Source organism: Pinus tabuliformis, chromosome 9 (genome assembly GCF_031772625.1).
Source record: "Pinus tabuliformis cultivar Carrire ecotype Pingquan chromosome 9, CPIR1, whole genome shotgun sequence".
NCBI lineage: Eukaryota > Viridiplantae > Streptophyta > Pinopsida > Pinales > Pinaceae > Pinus > Pinus tabuliformis.
The window spans coordinates 983290741-983300884 of record NC_142307.1 but is presented as its reverse complement, the minus strand read 5'-3'; the positions used below and the strand labels follow the sequence as shown (position 1 = coordinate 983300884).

Genomic DNA, 10144 nt, shown 5'->3' with positions numbered 1-10144 from the left:
AAAGAAAAAGCGCAAAAGGCGAAAAATGCACCAAGGAAGCCCAGATCAAGAAACAGAGGCAGTTTTCGATGCGCGATTGCTGAGCAAAACTTCTTGAAAAGGAAAGCTTCTAATTTCTCAGTCACCTACAAGCCCAAGAGCAACAAAGCAATGATAGAGGTAAAAAGTAAAACTTGAATCCTAGACCACTGGTATTTGTTAGAAATATCTTCAAAATGGTATCTACCAAAGGCGCAACAACTACAGGCATACTGGAAACAGAAAGCTCAAGAAAAGGCAGAATCAATCCAAAGGTTAACCAAGTTAAATTGGGATTCTTACTGGATGTACTTGGTAAAACCGCACAGCCAGTGGATGAATCTCAAGTGTATCATCAATTCCGTTGAGAAGATGGTGCCAACTCTCACCGATTTTGTTTTCTCAGCACAGCTGAAATTGGAAGTTGGCCAGCCGGCTCTTCTCAAACAGATGCTGAACGCGTGCGATTTCAAGGATCAGATACACAGTTAGTTAGTAATTTAGTAATTTTAGTTTTAATTTAGTTTTAGTTTTGCCCAAAGTGAGGACGGTCATTTAAACAACATCCTACATTTTTGTAATAAGATATTTTTAGATTTGTTTAGTAGCATTTAAACCCTTCTCATGCATTTAGAGAAGGGTCCTGAAATTTGTCAAAAACTTATCCCTAGAACATGCACTTCTGTACCCTCTGAGGAGGTTTTGATGAATGAATGGAACATGATTTATTGATATCTGCATTCAATATCTGCTACTGATGTTGCACTTCTGTACTCTTAGTGGATGTTGTATTAAGAAGAGATAAATCATTATCACTTGAAGCTCATGAGTAGGACTAGTTATAAATGGTACTTCTATCTCTTAACTGTTTCTGCCTTTTGTGTTAAAAGTGATATTCAAGTTCAGTTTTTTATATATTGATGTGTGAATGCTTGAGTTATCATTTGGCACTTTTGTACGGTGATAGCTATTTATTTATGCTTAATGTATGAATAGCTTATTATGCGATATGTTTTTCACAACTGTTTCGTCTAACTTTTTATACGAAGTGGTTCATCTTTATTGAATTCTTTTCTTATAGCAGTTGAATGATCTTTATTACCAATTGTTATTTGAAATCATTTTAGATCGCATAACAGAAGGATTACACCCCGGGTTAGTGTAGAATTAGATGTTTCTGTTTATTAGAAGAAAATTTGCATGTTATTAGATTAGAGTATCTCACTTAGGAACTTTTAGAAGGGAAATATCAATTCTTCACACACAAACGCACATAAATTTGGAAACTGGTCCCATATCCCTAGTTGGACCCATTATACCAAACGGAAAAGGAGCTACTAACCAAGGTCCAAACCGGGTGGGTATCCCCCTTGTTGTAGACCCGATTTTCTGGGCTTCAACAGAAGGGTAATCGAGGATAGAGGATATGGGGCTTATTCTTAGAACTGAACACGTAGGGGTAAAATACATAGAGGGATATCCGCAGCTGAAGGGAATGTTACAAAAGGCTAGTTGGCTTTTTTTTATTGAAAAATTCAACAGTTACCATAAGGAAATCACTAAATCCTTTTCCAGGTCATTTGATGGAATGGAAGTGGAAATAGGTGACATCAAATTTGCAGTTACTGAGTCCTTCATAGCAGAAGCAAAAAAAATCCCAAGGCTAGGATAAAGGTGGTTTAAGAACAAAGAGTTTCATGATGAATCTTGGAAGGTGATTCTTAAAAACCTAGGTATGGACATTTCAGCTTTTAGAAAAGGGATTCCAATTTCTGCACTCAAAAACAAATGGAGTAGCATGTTTTTAATACTGCAAAAATTCATTACCTGTGAAGGGAGGTTTGGGTTTATGTATGTTTATCACATACGATTGTTAATGAATTTTCTAGAGAATGGAACCCTCAATCTTCCCTTTTTCCTTTTGAATAGTCTAAAAAGAATGGCAACTAATGTTCAAAATAAATTTGAATCAATAGAAACCACTCTATATCACCATGGATTAGTGAAGATTTTAGTTGAATTTCATTTGAGAAGTGTAGGGGATACATGGGAGGACTTCTTGGTAAGGAATTTCTTCCAAGATGCTCTAGATTTATCTGAGGGAAGTCATGCTAAAAGGAGTAGAAAGAGAAATGTCAGCATTGGAAGCTCCTCACAAAAAGATGATGCAGAAATAGCTCCTAAAACAGAGATCAGGAAGTAGAATAAGCAGAGGAGAAAAATGAAAGAAAGGGTTGAAGAAATCAACAGGGATATTCCTGAACCTTCATCACCTAAAGAGGATGAACAGTTGCTTTCTGAAAGACTAACCAAGATCAAGGAACAAATCAAGAAAGATAAGGAGAAAGGAAAGAGGAAAAAGGACACCAAAGAAGAAACCATAAGTTTCCAAAATGTGAGAAGGAGTTCTAGACTCCGAGGCAAGGTGAAGAAGATGAAATCAAAAGAGGCCCAGTTTATAAATTTAGAGGATGAAACCCCAGTTCAGTCCCCTGACAGTATTCCATATGAACAAAGTCCACAAAACTCTCCTCCACAAAATTTTGAAGGCAACCCAAGTAGAGCTTCTCCTGGCATTGATCCAATACAACAACAAATCTATGACTACATAGAGTCATTAGAGAAAAAGAGTACCTCAGTAGACCTAGGGACTTCAGCTAATCCAGAGTAGCCTATTACCTCACAAGAGACTCTAACTAGCTCCCTCAAACAGGAGATCTATGAGCTAGAAGTTCTGAACAGGCACATCCAAAAAGAAAACGAAACCTTGAGGGAACAGAATAAGCTGGATAGAGCTATTCATGACAACACCATGCTACACTTGGGATTATGGCACAAGAAGAACAGGAAGCTGAAAAAGAAAAATAAGAAGCTGAACAGGGCACTTATTAACCTCAAGTACAGATTTCTCATGAGGAATCCAAGGATGGCAGTTAGTGCAAAGAAAAGCAAGAAGAGGAAGTTAGATGTGTTGGCTGAAGTATCAGAATAAATGCAATAGGAGGAAGAAGTTCACAATTTTGATTGCATGGGGACATGAAATGGTTTTGCAGTGGGGGTATGTTGAGCCTCAAAACTGCACTTTTCTTAGCTACTCTTCTCATTCCTTTTCTTTGTTTTTCCCTGAAGAAAATGCATCCCTATCATCAATAACCAATATATATTGCCTTGAGAAGAACATTTTAGTGATTTAAATGTTACACTTTTATGTTTTTCTGTTTGAATAAGTTTTCGTCTTTTAGCTGTGGAACGCAGCCTATTCTGTAGCTAATCGGCTGTTCCGCAGCTACTTTCATGCTTTAACAGGTTCTAGGTGTCAGAAGGAGAAAATAACTACATGGGTAGCTTGGAAAACATCATGACATGGATCATGTACTATTCACCTAGCCCAGGTCGACAAGGAAGATGGTACAAGACTCCGGTCAAAGGAGAAGTCAAATGTAGAGACCAAAGGAAAACAAGACTCTGTTTTGTACACATTTCACAGTGATGGGATCCGAAACAACTTCCTGAACCCATGGACTCCAAAAACCATCTGTGAAACCGAATCCAATAGCCATCATCTTAGATTTATGTCTCCAACAACTGAGGAAGAGAATTCCGTGTGCTTGTCTGCTACGTGTTTTTGTTTGTAGCTTATTTTTCTCCATAAACAATTGTATAATTTTTCTATAAATACCTGTGTAAAGAACACATAACTAGTTCGAATTTTCTTTTGTATTAAGCTCAGACTACTGCTTTGTAATTTTGAGAAACTCATTTCCTATTTTCAATATGAAGACCATGTGATTTATGGATATTTGAAAGTGTTTCTTGGAGTTTTGATTGAGTATGCATAACCTGAGCAGTTGCAGAGGGCCCCTGCGCTGACTAAGGTTTCATTTCATTTTGTTTTGTCTTTTATAATTAAACTGTGAACTCATCGTTTCTTAGATAGTGTTCATAACCATTTATTAACCTTGTTTATAATGCAGTCTTTATCATTTTCTTACTAACGCAGAATAACTTCTTTCAGTGCAGAGTAGTTTCTTTCTACTTTAATTTCTTTTTAGTTTTAAGCAGTAGTTAGAGGTTGAATTCAGTAGTGTAGAATAGTTTGATTCATTCGCTGTTTCATTAGTCTTTAGGCTTTCAATTAAGCTGATCAGTGCCATTACAGATCTTGCCATTTTGTTACTAGTTTATTGACTCATGGTGTAGATGAATGTTTCTAAAGAGCCCTTCTAGTTGATAACTCATCTTAAACTAAGTGGTTGAATACTTCATTCATGCAATGAGTCTTTTCTGCATTTTTGTATTTATCTTCTCTTAGAATAATGAAGTACATAATTCCTCAAAATGTCATCACAAGGAGGTTTTTCTCCCAAAATTGAGAGGCAGAGTAACTAAGCACTTCATTTAGTTTTGCTTCCATAGTAGATTAGTTGCAATTTCATTTTCAGTCTTAGTATTTCATTTAGTTTTGTTTCCATAATAGATAGTTGCAATTTCACTTTCAGTTTTAGTATTTCATTTAGTTTTTGTTCTTGTAACAGATTAGACAATAATTGCAATTTCATTTTCAGTTTTCAGTATTCCATTTAGTCTTGTTTTTGTAATTGAATAGACAATAGTTGCAATCTTGCATTTTAGTTTGTAGCTCATGATTTGGAAATAATGAATGATTAAAGATATAAACTCTGTTTTTATTTCTTGATTAAACTTTGCTTCCAAATCTTACTTAAGCTCTTTTTAGTTCTCATTTCTTTAGGTTCTTAGCAGTCTTTACAGAAGTTAGATTTAATATTTTGTTAAGTACATTGTAAATCATTAGGGATTAAAGGATCAAAAACCCCCAAAACAACATAAAACTCAAAAACAATGAAGTAAGAAGGGTCATATAGCACATACAATGCACTACACTTCATCAGTTTATGATACCCGGATTGATAATTTATGTAGAGCAATTTAGGACACTAAATTGACCAAACATAACCTATTAGATCTGCGCCCATGCTAGTATCTAAAATACTCAACTTGGTGTATATCTAGTTGTGTTTTAACGATTGTCCAATCTAGTAGAGAAGGGATAAGGGGAAAAACTAAAGCGAACAAACTAATATCAGTGGTCAAAAATACTTCTCTAAAGGGGAAACCTCCTCTATTCTCAATAAGTTGGGATCCCTCTTCTACCAGTTGAAAATAATAAGTGTGGATGCACATTCCTAATAAATAAATAAATAAAGGGTGAAAGATCATAAAGGCTTCCTGTGTAGGGAGGTGAAGTAAGTGACTTCACTGGGTTACTACCCAGGCTCGTTGGTAGCGAAGAAACGTTTGTGCTCCTGAAGTGACTTTGCTAGGGTACTGTCCAGGCTTGTTGGCAACAAAGCAAAACCAGAGATGAAAAATAATACTCTGAATATCATAAAATCATTTCTCACATTCCCCTAACCTAGATTGAAACAATTGTGATATGGTGTATATTTTGTGTGTTCAACCAAGTAGAAGAAAGTGGGATGCTATGTATATAACCCTGTCAAAAGGGGGAAATCAAGGAAATCAATGCTTCCTGAAGATCTGAACCTTTAACCGAAATCTATTCCTAGATAGAGAATCTGAATCTCACCTAGTGTGTTGCCAAGTGTTGTCGCTGCTACAAGACCCTCCAAAAATTTCACTACATTCAAATTTTGGAGCCTACTATCACTATCGTATCTAATGTCACCTTGACCTTCAAGTGTCTTCACATGTTATTCTATATGTTTCAAGCGTTTTGGAATGTTCTCAAGTGTCATCGCATTCATTAGAACATCTTTAAGTGCATTTCATGGTCACAACATCTTTATTGTTGTAAAGCAACACTTTTGGTCGCAGTCGCACAAACTTCACTCGTTGTACTTAGGAAATGCATTGATGTATACTTATCATTTTTCAAGCTTATCTAAGTTTTCTCAATGAGTTGGTATGTGTCGCACATAGTTTTATGTCTTAACTCATCATGTTCACCCATCACCCTATATCCCAGACTTAGACAAATTTCGGTTGCAAAATGAGCCTGCCAAGGTTAGAAGCACAAAGGTGCACTCTCAAGCCTTAAGTAGAAATCTTTCATTGTTACGAAGTGTGACATTTTCCCTCAAAGAATGCAAATCACACTCCTTAAGAACTTTCCCCTTCCTTGTTCTGAACTACGCCCTTCAAGAAACAAAGTCTTCCTTTGAGCACACTCCTTCAATTCCAATAAGTGTGCCCTCCCTGAGCACGTGAGTGCACCCTGAAGGCCTTAAGATTCACCCTTTTAGCCTTCCCCAATGCGCCATGCACCCTCCTAACCCTTTGAGTGCATGAGCACACTCCAAAGGCATGGAGATCATCCCTTCAACCTTCAGACTTGCACCATTCGCCCTCCTCGGTCTTTAGCACATGAGCACACCTCGAAGGCCTGAAGCCTTCATCCTTAAGCCTTCAAGAGTGTGCCCTGTGCCATACATCTCTCCCTTGATCACACAATGCACTTGGGAATCCCAAAGCCTTCCCCTTCATCCTTCGAACTTGCACCATGTGCCCTGCCTTGACTGCTTTTTTCTCTTATGTGCATGAGTGCATGCTAAAGGCCTGAAGCCTTCCCCCTTCATCCTTTCATCCTTTCGAAGTGCGGCCATGTGCACAAAAGCCCCCCTTGTCCATTTTAAGCGCACTAATAAGGAATGAACACAAAATATTCACAAAACATGGTAGAATATGATATTTTTAGGATGATGGTTGAAAGTCATGAGTGAATGCAGATACAAGTATTCCAAGAACAACATGGAAAACACACATGAGGAAGATCGGGAAAAGAGGGAAAACAAAGGAAGCATTGATGAAAAAAGAAAACATTGAAATATTTATGATCAAATCACCCTAAAGACTCCATTATATCAAAGACCCTTAGGAGGGTGAAGACATCCCAATCGAAGTTGCATGAAAAATGAAGATACAAGTGGCAACCATATCACCATTGAAGAAAGTCCATGTCATCAGTCACTATTAGTCCCAGTCCTCAAAGATAGTGACATGCAACGTTTTCATCACATGATGATGTAATGTTGTAATGATTGTAAAGACAAATAAGTGGAATTCCAAGAGTAATGTATGAACAAAAGAGTCATGGAAGTACAAAAGACATGTAATAACAAAAGTCATATGTAATTCCAAAAATCATATGTAATTCCAATGGTCATATGTAAAGGACTTTTAACCTTGGTTTCTCCCACAAGGCATTAGAGAGACAGAGTTAGTACTTTTGGGGAGAAAGTAATGGCTCTAATACTCCACTATTGGAGCTAGTGATGTTCATTGTATTTATGTATCTTGGAACTTTTTCTTAATATTGAAGCCTTCCAAGCCAACACATTTTCATGCATGAATTATGCATGTTTCTAGGAATACTCTTTAATATTTATGGTTCATGTTTGCTTTCACCTGTATTAGAGTAATTGAACTATTTCGATGAGTTCAATGCCTACTTATTGGAAATGTGTTGTAATGTTTATAATGATCGTAGCATCTATGTGAACTATTTTGCTTGATGTTTGACGAGTCTTTGTTATTCATGTGTGTCTCCATTAAGTCAATACTATTACTTCTATCTTAGAGGTTCACTTTATTTTCACATTTGCAATAAGAGAACCTTGATGCATCTGCAATCGAACATTCACAAGGTCCATTCGCTTGCTCATTCACAAGGAAATTTGTGCTTCTCTCTCGTGCTAATAGCTAAAGCCAAGGCATATATTTAAGTGAACGTTAGTTGGGCCATATTTCGAATGGGACTCCTAAACCAAAATGTGTGAGGTCTAATTGGGACCTCATATCAAGGAGATCCCTTGTATGTTGGTGGTATCCAATACCATCTGTTAGAGTCGGTCTGGTCATCCCTCCGTTAGAGATCATTTCTCTTTTTGCATTTCATTTTTAGGTGTCTCGCTTGATTCACTCAGTTGCATTCCGTTAGGGAGCATGCCATCATCTGACGGTAGGAAGGGTCTTTTTAACTCATGTCCCTCATGATTAGGTATCTGCTGGTTTGTGTTTGTTTGTATCTGTTTTACAGTCATTTACAGTCATGGATGGTTTTTTGGTTAGCAAAGAGTCTTAGATCTAGGGTTTCGCAAATTTAGTTTTCAAAATGTCAAATAATGCCAGCAGGCCTGAGGGAAGATCAGAATAAGTTTTCATTGCAAAATTTCGTTGTTATATTGCTTGATCGTGACTTTTCTTCAAAACCCTGTTTTGAAGAAAGTCGTCATTTTGTTCTTTGTAATAAATGTCATATACAATTTTCAAGTTTCCAGTTGTCAAAATCTCCAGGCGCAGCCCTGGTCAGCAATGGTGGCACTCTAAACAGAACAATATTGGATATGGGAACTGTTGTTGGATATTTGAATAGATAGATCGAAGTCATCATTTTTGTGGTTACAATTCGAAATAGTTTAAATCTCAGACGCCATGGCTGCTCCTTCGCTTTCTACTCCGTTTCAGCCTTATGTGTACTAGAGTACACAGGCAGCGGTAACACCATTCCAGATATTGGGTGGAGAAGCTCAGACACTGCAGATTATGTTAAAACCACATGAGACAGTCATTGCCAAGCCTGGTACGATGTGCTATATGTCTGGATCTATTCAGATGGAAAACATATTGCCTCCAGAGAATGGAGGCGGTATATGGCAATGGTTTTTTGGGAAGAATTTTGCAACCACTGCATTTGTGAATTCTGGCTCCCAAGATGGTTTTGTTGGAGTGGCAGCACCGTCTCTTGCAAGAATACTTCCGATTGATCTGGCCACTTTTGGTGGAGAAATTATTTGTCAGCTAGATGCATACCTCTGTTCACTTAATGATGTGACAATGTCAACTACGGTGAATAAGAGGGCGCGTCTTGGAGTTTTTGGTGGCGAGGGAATTTTGAGACAGAAACTCGTTGGATGCGGCCTTGCTTTTATAGCTGTAAGAGGGTCTGTTGTATAGAAAAATTTGGCACCTGGAGAAGTACTAGTTGTTGATGCAGCATGTGTTGTTGTTGTGTCAAGCACTATAGATTCCCACATCAAATATACAGGTCCTGGTATTATTGTCATCCAAAGTTTACCATTTCATCGCCTTTCTCAAAGAATAGCACGGGCAGTTACGTCTCCAAATGTCCGTGACAATCCACGATTCTTTATTCAAATTGGTATATTCAAATCTATCATCCCTACAAAATTTGACACAAATTTTCATCATTCAAGTTCAAAAGTAAGAGGAAACATTACAAAAATGGGTTTGAGGTAATTCCATTGTTTTTACAACCAATCTACATGCCAAAGGCATCACAGAAAGTCGAATATAAATGTGGAGGAACAAAATCATGGTTTGAAACCGGGACTGGGCATTGTAGTTATGTGCACGGCGCATTGGGAGCAGGCACAACGCACATAGGCTGCACAACGCACTGGGCCTCCTGCCACAGTGCTTTTCTCCACTGGCGTGGCGCACTGGGCTTGTGCGCGGCGCACAGAGCCTCAAAGACAAAAATTCACCACCAACATTCTCCTTTCCTTCTGGAGAAGAATTTCATGGAAGCGGAATATTATTAAGATACCTTGGCCGCATTGCGAGTTTGCCTGACTTTTACAACCGTGAAGCATTTGCGACAGCTCAGATTGATGAATGGTTGGAATACGCCAATGTCTTTTTAGCTGGAGCTGAATTTAAACGTGTGTACACGTTTCCCTCCTGAGCCACGTGGTTATCTCCATATTGGGCATGCAAAGGCTGCTCTTTTAAACCAATACTTTGCTCAGAGGTATAAAGGGCGCTTAATCATACGCTTTGATGACACGAATCCTGCTAAAGAGAGTAATGAATTTGTTGAGAATATTCTAAATGATTTGGATACACTCGGTATCAAAGGAGAAGGACCCACATATACTGCAGTTAATGGAGAGGGTTGAGAAACTAATATCTGAGGGAAAGTCCTATGTAGATGACACACCCCGAGAGCAGATGCAGAAAGATAGCAAATGGATTGCCTTTTTTGTCCTCAGTCATGATTCCATGGGATCCACGCTATAGTTTTTGCCTTTTAATTGGTCATCAGAGAAATTCAAGTGGAACGTTG

The 10144-nt window shown here is 37.9% G+C and overlaps 1 pseudogene; it reads left to right on the top strand.

The window, feature by feature from the left end:
• Nucleotides 1-8406: 8406 nt before the first annotated feature.
• On the top strand, nucleotides 8407-9763 carry LOC149152026 (uncharacterized; annotated as a pseudogene).
• Nucleotides 9764-10144: the final 381 nt, after the last annotated feature.